Source organism: Chrysochloris asiatica, unplaced genomic scaffold (genome assembly GCF_000296735.1).
Source record: "Chrysochloris asiatica unplaced genomic scaffold, ChrAsi1.0 scaffold00010, whole genome shotgun sequence".
Lineage (NCBI taxonomy): Eukaryota > Metazoa > Chordata > Mammalia > Afrosoricida > Chrysochloridae > Chrysochloris > Chrysochloris asiatica.
Window position 1 is genome coordinate 5,798,007 of NW_006408528.1, and position 10,637 is coordinate 5,808,643.

Genomic DNA, 10,637 nt, shown 5'->3' on the forward strand with positions numbered 1-10,637 from the left:
ACTCAGTTCTGACTCATTAGCAACTCTCTAGAGGCTTTCTGAGGAACAGCTTGTGAGTTTGAACCACCAACTTTACAGTTTCCAATGCTTAGCCTACAGAGCCACACCAGGACTCTGATATTTTGGATATATTACTTAAAATAGAAAACACCATTAAAACTAATTCTGCTTGTTTCCTTATACTTTTAAAAATATGTTTAGCAGAAAACAAAGTTAATTGTAGGTTTACATTGGTGGATCATATTGTATTTTTTTCTGACAAAGCTGAACTAGACAAAATCTTCACAGTATTTGAGACAGCAGGAGAAAGGAGAGAGAATTTCTACTTCTACGTCTCCATGCTCTTCCATGACTATATTATGCTCCACTTAAACTTCAGATTGGCACAATTTTGGGCCTTTTAGCTGGGTAATCCTATCAATAAGGGAAGTCAGTGTTGTGGATTTTTTATTTCCATGAGTGGAATCTTTGTAGCCAATAACCATGAACAGTTTAACACTCTTTCTACCTCTGTCAGATCTAAGTGATATAATAGTATCCTCACTCTTTCTTTCTTTTTATGATTCTCTTGTGGTCGTCTGTGTTGGACAATTTCACTTATTTCCCAGAAGGTATAGCTACAGTAAATATCTGTTGAGTTCTCCAGGTACCTAAGGCTATCAGAAGAAAATGGTTTAGGAGAGCCCACTTAAACTCATCTTGATCATTCTGCTTGCCACATAAACTGTAATGGACCCATGATTTGTGGGCCACATTTTGGAACTGTTCTTTCAAAAAAAGAACACAAGAATACAAATAGAAATTTAAGTTTCGGGTATTCCTTGCTGCACAAGTAAGGAATGCAGTGGTGGAACTGTTCACTCATATATGTCAGAAAAATTGGAAGATAGCTAAACAATTGGAAGAAGTCCGTATTTGTGCCCATTGTGCCAGATAATCCAAAACAATGTGAAAATTATCAAACAATATCATTTATATTGATATCACACACAAGTAAACTTTTGCTGAAGATAATTTAAAAATGTTTGCAGCAGTATATTGACTAGAACTTGCCAGATGTTGAGGCCAGTATGAGAAGAGAGCAGAGAACAAGGAATATAATTGCTGATATCAATTGGCTCTTAGCTGAGAACAGAGAATACCAGCAAGAAGTTCAGCTGTGTTTCATTGACTATCCAGAATCATTTGATTGTATGGATCATAACAAATTATGGAAAACATTGTGAAGAATGAGAATTATAGAACACTTAATTTTGCTCATGAAGAACCTGTACATACACAAAGAAGCATTCATTTGACTAGAACAAGAGATTATTTTGTGGTTTTAAATCAGGAAAAGTGTGTAATAAAGTTGTAACCTTTGATCATATGTATTCAATCTAAATATTGAGCAAATAATCTGAGAAGTTGTACTATATGAAGAACATGGCATCAGTATTGGAGGAAAACTCATTAAAACCTGTGATATTCACCTTGCACAATGTTGCTTCCTGAAAATGAAGGGAACTTGAAACACTTATTGAAGCGATAAAAGACTAATCCTTCTGTATAAATTATACCTCTACATAAAGAAAACAAAACATTTCACAACTAGGCCAATAAATATCATCACCATAAATGAAGATTGAAGTTGCCAAAGCTCATTGTATTGGATCCAAAGTTGACGCCTATGGAAATAGCAGTCAAGAAATCAAACGACATATTGTATTGGGTAAATTTTCTACAACAGATCTCTTTACATTTTTAAGAAGTAGAAAATCATTTTGAAGACTAAGGTGCACTTGGCTCAAGTCTTGCTATTTGCAATAGCTTGTGTGTATGTGAAAGCTGGACAATGAATAAGGAAAACTAAAAAAGACGTGATGCCTTTGAATTATGGCAAGTAATCATGGGCTGCCACAGAAGGAACAAATCTATGTTGGAAGAAATGCAGCCAGAATGCTCTTTAGAAGTGAGGATGGCAAAACTTTGCCTTTCAATCTGTGGACATGTTGTCTGAAGTGACCAGTCCCTGGAGAAGGACATCATGCTTGGTAAAATGACAGTAATCAAAAAGAAGAAAACCCTTAATATGATGAATTTACACAGTGGCTGTAATGATGAGCTCAAGTATAAAAATAATTGTAAGGATAGTGCAGGATTGGCTAGTGTTTTGTTCTGCTGTACATTGGATTGAAATGAGTCAGAAATGACTAGATAACACCTAACAGATTAGAAAAAACAAGCACAAGAGAGATTTAGGTATATAGCTTCATTTGCATAATTATTAAATTGCATTTGAAAAGTTCACTGCAGTTTAGAATCATTTTTTTAGATATGAGAGCATCTGATTCCCAAGAAACTTTCCTGAACACTCTCTTACTCTTTCACTTCACTGAAGTCTATGCATTAAAATCAATAGTTAATTGTCTCAAATATTTATTGTCCATATTCATTTCCAGTTCTTTCTTTATTTGAAGTTGAAAATTTCCAAGTACATACCTTATATATTAAAATTATTAATAATAAAATGTGGTCCTGGTGTGTGCTCATATGCACTTGAGTGTCGACTACAAGGCTGGCAGTTGAAACCCACCAGCCATTCCTTGAAAACCCTAGAGAAGGTCAGAATGAGTCAGAACCAATTCAATGACACTTAACAACTTAACTTCAATAAATTTTTTGTTGTTAAATGCTGTTGAGTCGATTCTGACTAAAGAAAATAATTTCCTACCTATAGAAACACTTTGATTAAAATATATTAAGATCAGTAGATTCATATAAAACTAACCAATTTATTGGTGCAATTTTAGATTAATGGATATATAAGAGGTACTCAGATATTTGTTGATTATTCAATAAGGAGATATCAAGATTATTTGTAATATTCAGACACAAACTTTATGTTTTCATGTCCAGGAACCATCGTTTCATGCTCTTTGACTTAAAATGTATCATAGCTAGCTAGTTTCATATCTCCAATCACTAAAAATAAATAGGAATGCTGTTATCTCTCACAATGCTGTGACTTTCCCATCAAAATCAAACTCATTGCTGCTGAGTTGATTCTGTCTCATAGCAATCCTATAACAGAGTAGAACTACCCATAGGGTTTTCAAGGCTATAAGTCTTTACAGAAATAAATGGCCACATATTTCTCTCTCAGAGTAGCCAAATGCTTTAACCACTGTAGCAACAGGACAACTTTCATGTCTCTTCAGAACCTGTTTATATTGAAACAATATAGCTCCTCTTGCTGCCACAATTCCCTAGTACAATTGATTTAGTGCTGGTTACATCATTACTCATGATGTTGCATCATCCATCATGTTTGCACATGAAGCAGGCTTCCAATGACTCTCTTAAAAAGATGCTATTGTGCCATTTTGAAGATGACAACAAATGTATGTGTCACTCAGAGTAAACAAAAACATATGAATGGTGATTTTTTTTTTTTTTCTGGTCATGTAAAATTTAGAATCTGTGATGTAATAATGTCAAAGTAAAATTACACATTTTCCCATTTTCCTACTATATCTTCTCTTGACATCTTGACCTTTTTTTTTTTTTTTTCATACCATCATGAACAACTGGATAATAGGTAAGGAGTCTCTGGGAAGAGGAAAAGTTGTGTTTCATGCACACAAGAAATGTCCTTTCTGCATCTGGCAAGACTTAAAACTTACCTTGAAGAGCACCAAGTCAGCACATCAGTTGGAGATGGTTGTTGTTGTTGTTAAGTGCCTTCAAGTTGGTTCTGACCCATAGCGACCCTGTATAGGGTTTCCAAGGAGCAGCTGGTGAGCTTGAACCACTGACCTTAAAGTACAATGACTTTGTAGTCTGACGCATTAGCCCACAGCTCCACACCAGGATTCCAGTTGGAGATTAGAAAGGGCATTAATCAAGAAGCATTATGCTAATAGTGGCCTAAAATGTCTCATGTGATCTCACTAGAGAAATGCTTAGCCAGATAGTGTGCAATCCATCTGCCACGCTTCGTGGAACCAGAGCCTGGAAAGGATCCCTGGAATAACACTATAAGTGTAAATACTGCAGGTGATGAAATGACTACAGTTGTAATTGGGGATGAGAGTAAGAGAAACACAAAAAGAAAAATGGGAATCAAATCCCTTACAGATTCTAGTCTGGGCTTGGGCCATCTCACCCAAATAGTACAACCAGCACATGCTTGTCCCAGGCACCAGAGTAGGACATAGACAATTTGAAGAAGGCACTTCCAAGGGTAGGGGTCACCTAAAAAATGGGGCTCTGTTTGCAAGGGTCTGAAAGTAGTATTCTCTGCATATTCTTTATCCTTAGTGCAAATTGTCCTGAAATGTTCATATATTCACAACCCTCTTTATTGTTGCAAACCATCTGAAATTCCTTCTCTTACACATGTTCACACTCTCTTTCTCTCATGTATTATTTCTATGGTGTCCACCTCCTGCTTCTGGCTTTCTGCTCTTCATCTGTTTTAGGAATGATGAGGAGAAAAGCAAACATGGTTTATATCTGCCTTCACCTAATTTGTTGATGAGAGACAAATGACTTATATAATAAAAGAAGGCCAATTGAACTTGTTCTTATTCAAACTAATTGTAAGAAAAGGGGAAATACGATCTTTGAAAGGCTTTTAAAATTTTTGCTTATGTACATATGTGTGTGTAAGAAAGAGGAAAAAAAGATATAGGAAAAGCACTATGGAATGCAGATAATTAAAATATCAGAACAGTAATTTTTAGAATTTGTATTCAGAAGATGTTTGTCTTATAACATGAAGAAAATATGAAAAGTGCATACAAATTTCAAAACTTGAAGTGTTTAAATGAAAATAAATATATTTCCTGCATCATGAAATTCATGATAGATGGTAAAATATAAAACATACCATGTTACAGGCAAATTAGTAAGGAAATAAAAATATAAAGCCTCAAAAGAAGGTGAAATTGTAAAAGAACAAGGCAGATGATAGCCACAGGAACTCGAGTTGAAAGGCTCTCTCTAACTTCTAAATAAGAATCCTAATTTAAATTGGAATTTAAAACTGGATTTAGTGATAGTATACCAGCAGAGATTTCAAGGAGCAGCCTTGATTTGATCTAGTTTCCTGCAATGAGATAGCTGACTAATGGCCACAGTAATCTGAATTAATTAACATCAATTTGTTTTTAATAAAAAGCTTCTGAAGTCCATTTTGATAATGAACACTGTCTAGAGGAAAATCAAACAGCACTCTCTGATATATGTCGAGCTACAGCTGTACATATTTGACCCCTATTTTACACAGTTGTGCCTCATTGATTTCTTCTGTTAAAGTCCTGGACTGAACACTGAACAATGGAGGGAGCACTCATACATCTTCCTGAGAGACCCAGTCTATGAATTGTAACCCTGCAACAGGGCCAGAGCATTTCTGCACCTCCAACATTGGCTGCCTGTCCTGGTGACATATAACCCAAACATTGTCCTTAAGAACAAATAACCTCAAAAGTATGATTATGGAATCAGTCTTTATAGACAGAAACAAAAAATAAAGGACTCGACACAAGTCCAATGTATATAGCTAAGCTAAATGTTATTTGTCCTTACATTTAAATCTAAAGTGGGCCTGTACTTACAGAGGATTCAAAATGGAGCAAGAAACTATCAGAGACCCTTGTATCTTACTATGAGTTTGGTGTAATAAAAATATTACTCCCATTAAACAAGAAGTTTCTTCATCAGTGCTTCCAGGTAAATTTTACCAAGACTTTAGGAATAGTAGTAGTATTATTTATGTTAACTCAATCCTTTTAATGATGACATTAATGGTTTAAATGAATGAATTAATGATTTAAATGAATGGAATTAAATCTATTCTATTGAATTTCAAACTAGTGTTTTAATACTTATTAAGGAACAACTGCTTCAACAACTGTACTCAAATATCTTGCATGTCCTTACCTAGCTAGGAAGATGATAGTAAGATTTAATTTGTCTCTAATTTTTCTTGCTATACATTCAATAAAGAATGGGAATAGTGTGCAGGGACATATTACAGAAACAAGCAAAAACATATGCAGAGTAGGAGGCCAGGAGACTTGAGTTTGGAAATTTTGAGAATAAAAGTATGAATTGTTACTGTTGTTGTTATATGCCATTGATTTATAGAATGAGGGGGAAATTTGTGGTGAGAGGGGATGCACTAGAGAACTAAGACCACATTAGCTGTTTATAGCAATAGCTTCATGGATGAGAGTAAGTATATGAATTAGCCTTGTTGTTCTAAGTGTGGTCACTGGTCATGGATAAGCAGCACAGAAGTCACCTCAGACCTTGTTGGGTGTGCAGATCTCAGCCTACTCCAGTCTATATCTGCATTCTAACAACACACCTGAACAATTTGTATTCAAAGATTGGTGAGCACAGAAGTAAAGTATTGAAAATGGAAGCACCGGTATCTAGGAACTAAATAATTCATTAAAAAAGTTACATTGTAATAGACTAAAAATACCAAACTTTTGTCTCATCATCTTTGTGAATGTAATATTTCCTTTATCAGCATATATTTTAACTCTGAACTTACTCCTTAAATAAAATAAATGAAAAAATTACATGCTAAATATGATAGGAAAAAAATGCAATTTTAAAGTCATTCCTAAAAGTTGTATCCTAAAATTTTCGGTCTTAAAATGAGGCTTTCGGGATATAAATTAAAGTGAATTTTAGTACTCTGTTGCCAATGTTTATACATCATTTCAGCATTCCCTATTTTTCATCCCTGAGTTCCCCATTGGAGTCTAATTTCAAGGACATTTCTGTAGAGCTAACAGGGCTCAGTATTCGTGTTATTCCAACTCTGCTTGGTATACTTTATACGATACATTCTTTCTTAGCTATTGCTGTCACTCATTAGGGCCCCAATGTGCTGCATAAGGCATCACTTTATAAACAAGGTACAGAGGGTCAAATGCTATGTTACCAGTGAGAAAAGCAAAGAGACAGCAGAAAAACAAAGACAAACTGCAGGGAATAATATATGTCAAGAAATTTGGGTTTGTGTAGGGATTAAATGGATTTATTTAACATTCTAATCCCCTGAGTTTTCACTAGCTACATTTGCCAGCTAGAGTATGGTTCATTCCTGCAGACTATCTTCTCTAAAGATTCCTCTTGTTTTCCAGTCACCTCTGAGCACAGGCCTAGTACTGCACCTCCAACAAATCACAAAGCATGTCTGCATTCTGCTATGTATCAAAGTCTCTTACTTAATATGCCTACAAAGTTCTCCAAGGTCAGGAAAGCAGTTTATCAACATTTTATATATCTTATAGGAGCAATAAATTTATTCTAGTGCATGACCTATGAATATTTCAGATGCCCTGTGAGAACTCTTTAGCTTAAGATAGTCTGTATATCCCAGAGTTTAGTCTCAAAACGTAATCATTGTTCTCTGCATCATATTTTTATTGAGATTCAGTTCTATTAATGTAAGAAAGATTTTCAAGGTACTTTTGTAATATTTATTGGTTAACTTAGGGAGAAAAAACACTTTTTGTTCATGAACGTGTTTTATTCATTTTCTTAATATGGTGGTTATGTGCCGTGAAGTCGGTTCCGACTCACAGAGACCCTGTATAGGTTTTCTGAGACTATAAATCTTGAAAGGAGCAGGAAGCCTCTTCTTTCTCACATGGAACTGCTAGTAGATTTGAACTGCTGACCATGAGATTAGCTGCCCGACTTGTAACCACTATGCTACCAGAACTCCTATTTAAAAAATCAGTAAACAGATGTATATATATATATATATATGCTGCTGTGTGCCGTGGAGTTGGTTTCGACTCATAGCGACCCTGTACAGGGTTTCTGAGGCTGTAAATCTTTATAGGAGCAGAACGCCTCATCTTGCTCCCACAGAACAGCTGATAGTTTCGAGCTGCTGACCTTGCGGTATGCAGCCCGATTTGTAACCACTGCGCTACCAGCTCTCCTTAAACACACACACACACACACACACACACACATATATATATACATACATATGAGTCAAAAATTGTCTTCACTCACTCAGTTATATTTAAATTCCTGTCCATATCCATGGCTGCTGACAACATTGAACATGCATGTAAAATGATTCTGTTGAATTGAAGATGACAATAGATTATGTGGCAAGTTATTCTCAAATCAGTCATGAATCTGCCTGTGAAATAATCCATGACAGACTTCAGTTTCAAAAAGTTTGTACGAGATGAGTACCAAAACTCATGGAAGAGTATCATAAACAGAAGGGTTTGGACATCGTCAAACAAAATTTGGACTGATCCTCAAAGGAAGGTAGAACTTTCTTTAAAAAAAAAAAAAAATCCTTCCTGGTGATGAGACATAGATTCATCACTATGAGCCTGAGAGGAAACAGCAGAGTATGGAATGGAACTGTCCTCAATTGACGCCCAATAGTCAACCGTCAGCTGGGAAATTGATGCTACAGTTTTCTGTGATTCTCAAAGGCCAGTATTGGAACTCTATAAGGTAACAGGTTTACTATCAAAAGTGCTTGTTACAGTGAGCTGCTCACTGAAGGGATGAAGACAAAACTTTGGATTAAACACAAAGGACTGCTATACAATGGTGTTGTGATCTTGCATGACGATGCACAGCTACACACCTCTGTCCACACTGTTGACACTCTGCAAAAACTTCATTTTGAGGTGTTAAAGCATCTTCCCTATAGTCTTGATCATACTCAGTTGGACTTTCACCTATTTGGTCCCCTGAAAGCAGTCCTTCGAGGAAGATGATCCACCCATGTTTAAGAAGTGAAGATAGTGGTGCATTTGTGACTGAGAGCATAACCTAAAACATTAAAAAGTAAAAAAAATATATAAGTTTTTCTAGTGAGGTTTACATAGAAGAATATCAATTTTACATCTATCCTATCATATTTCATTTCATTGCAATGATTACAATCCTCTCATGCATCAACAAATAGCCAAAGAGTACACCCCACAGGCTGGCCCCCTGGCCATCAATACACAACAGCTCTCCCTCCCTGAGACTAGTGTCCCCAGCCGCTCCATCTGTCCACGTCATCGTCTCTGTCTCCATCCCTAGTGTCTCTGCCTCTCTGGGTAGGGTCCCATTCTCGACTCTTCTCACTTGACGGTCCCAGGGACCTCTGCTCTCCTGTGTTGCAAAATCAATCTCTCCCCTCCTTTTGTCAAAAAACCTACCTCTATATTTCCTACCCTCGCAGTCAATCCTGATGGCAATTATTCACTATTGTTCCACAAGAATCTTATCTCTGTTTGCTTTTGCATGCCTGGCTCCAACAGATTGGAAATCATTCAGTGGAGATTCTACCTTCCCCTGCCCTGTCTGGAACTAGGCTCCCTCTAGAAAGCTTTTAAGTCAGTCACTTCTTGCCTTAATAGCACCCTCCCCCCCCATTTTGGGTAGCCAGTGTCTAAGTTGCCCATCCCTGTCAACCCTGTGTACTGAGGGGGTGGGAATGATCCTCACTGAAAGATTTGTTCCCTTTGTAGAGCTATTACATCCATAAATATAGGTAAAGTTCATCAAATTGTAGCAGGTTACTCTTTTTTTTTTTTTCATCTTCTTTCTTCTTCTAGTTGAGTTCTGATCATCCAACCATTGAAGCCAGGTCAAGCGGGTACTATCTGCAAGTGTGGGTGTTCTTGTGCATCTCCCCTCGCTTCATATCAGCTGGATGCTTCACTCTCTGCTCTAGTCCTCTGTGGCTATGTCACTGCTTCTGAGCCCAGGAGTCCCCAGGTCTTGCCATACTGCTGGCCATCCAGGTCTCCACCCAGGTTCACAGGGGTCTATAGAGTGTGATCGGACTTAGCTTGCAACTACATTGTTGTTTTTGCCCCTCTTCTCCTTCCAGTGTGGTCACCAGCTAGACGACCTGCCTGCTCATGTATTCCCCTTGAGTCTCAGTCTTGCAAGGGAGTTTGCTCTGTGGGGTCCCGACCACTTTCCTTGATGGTTCCTAGGTGAACAGCTTACTTGTTCTTGTGTAATCAATCAGATTGCCATTATTGTTTTGGGTGTTTCCTGTTGGTTTTTCTTTCACAAAGTATCTTCTGTTCTGTCTGCTCAAGGCTGGTCTACTCATCCTTTCCAGTTGAAATTCCCTACCTCAGATGATTCTGGATGGGGTTCTAGATTCCACCTATGGTCTTATGCAATGTAAAGACTCCACAGGAAGCCTCTTTCACTGGGCAACTTCTAATCCCCTTTAAGGTATTCCAATCAGTTATAGGCTGAAGATGGACTTACAAGCTCTCTGTAGTGATGTTTCTGGCTATTCCTTCTCCCTCCCTCTAGTGTCTATTTTACAATGGTAAGCAAGGGAAACTAAGATTCAAAAGACAGCCAAGCATCTTACATTATTCCCTTCTTTTACCCCTTCAACCATGCCTCAATCCCTGTATCCTGGAGCCCAGTTGTTCCAAGGTTGTGCATACCTCATCATTTACCTCTGTTCCACTTAGCCCATGTGAACCTGCCTAACTGTTTTCCCATCAGCCTTGATCTCCCATTCACCTCCCCCTTCTTGTGTATTGTTCCCCACCCCCAGCACCCAAGTTATGCTGGGTCTATTCCCTACCCTGTGCTCTATCTTCCCCTCCCTCCTTCCCCTCCTC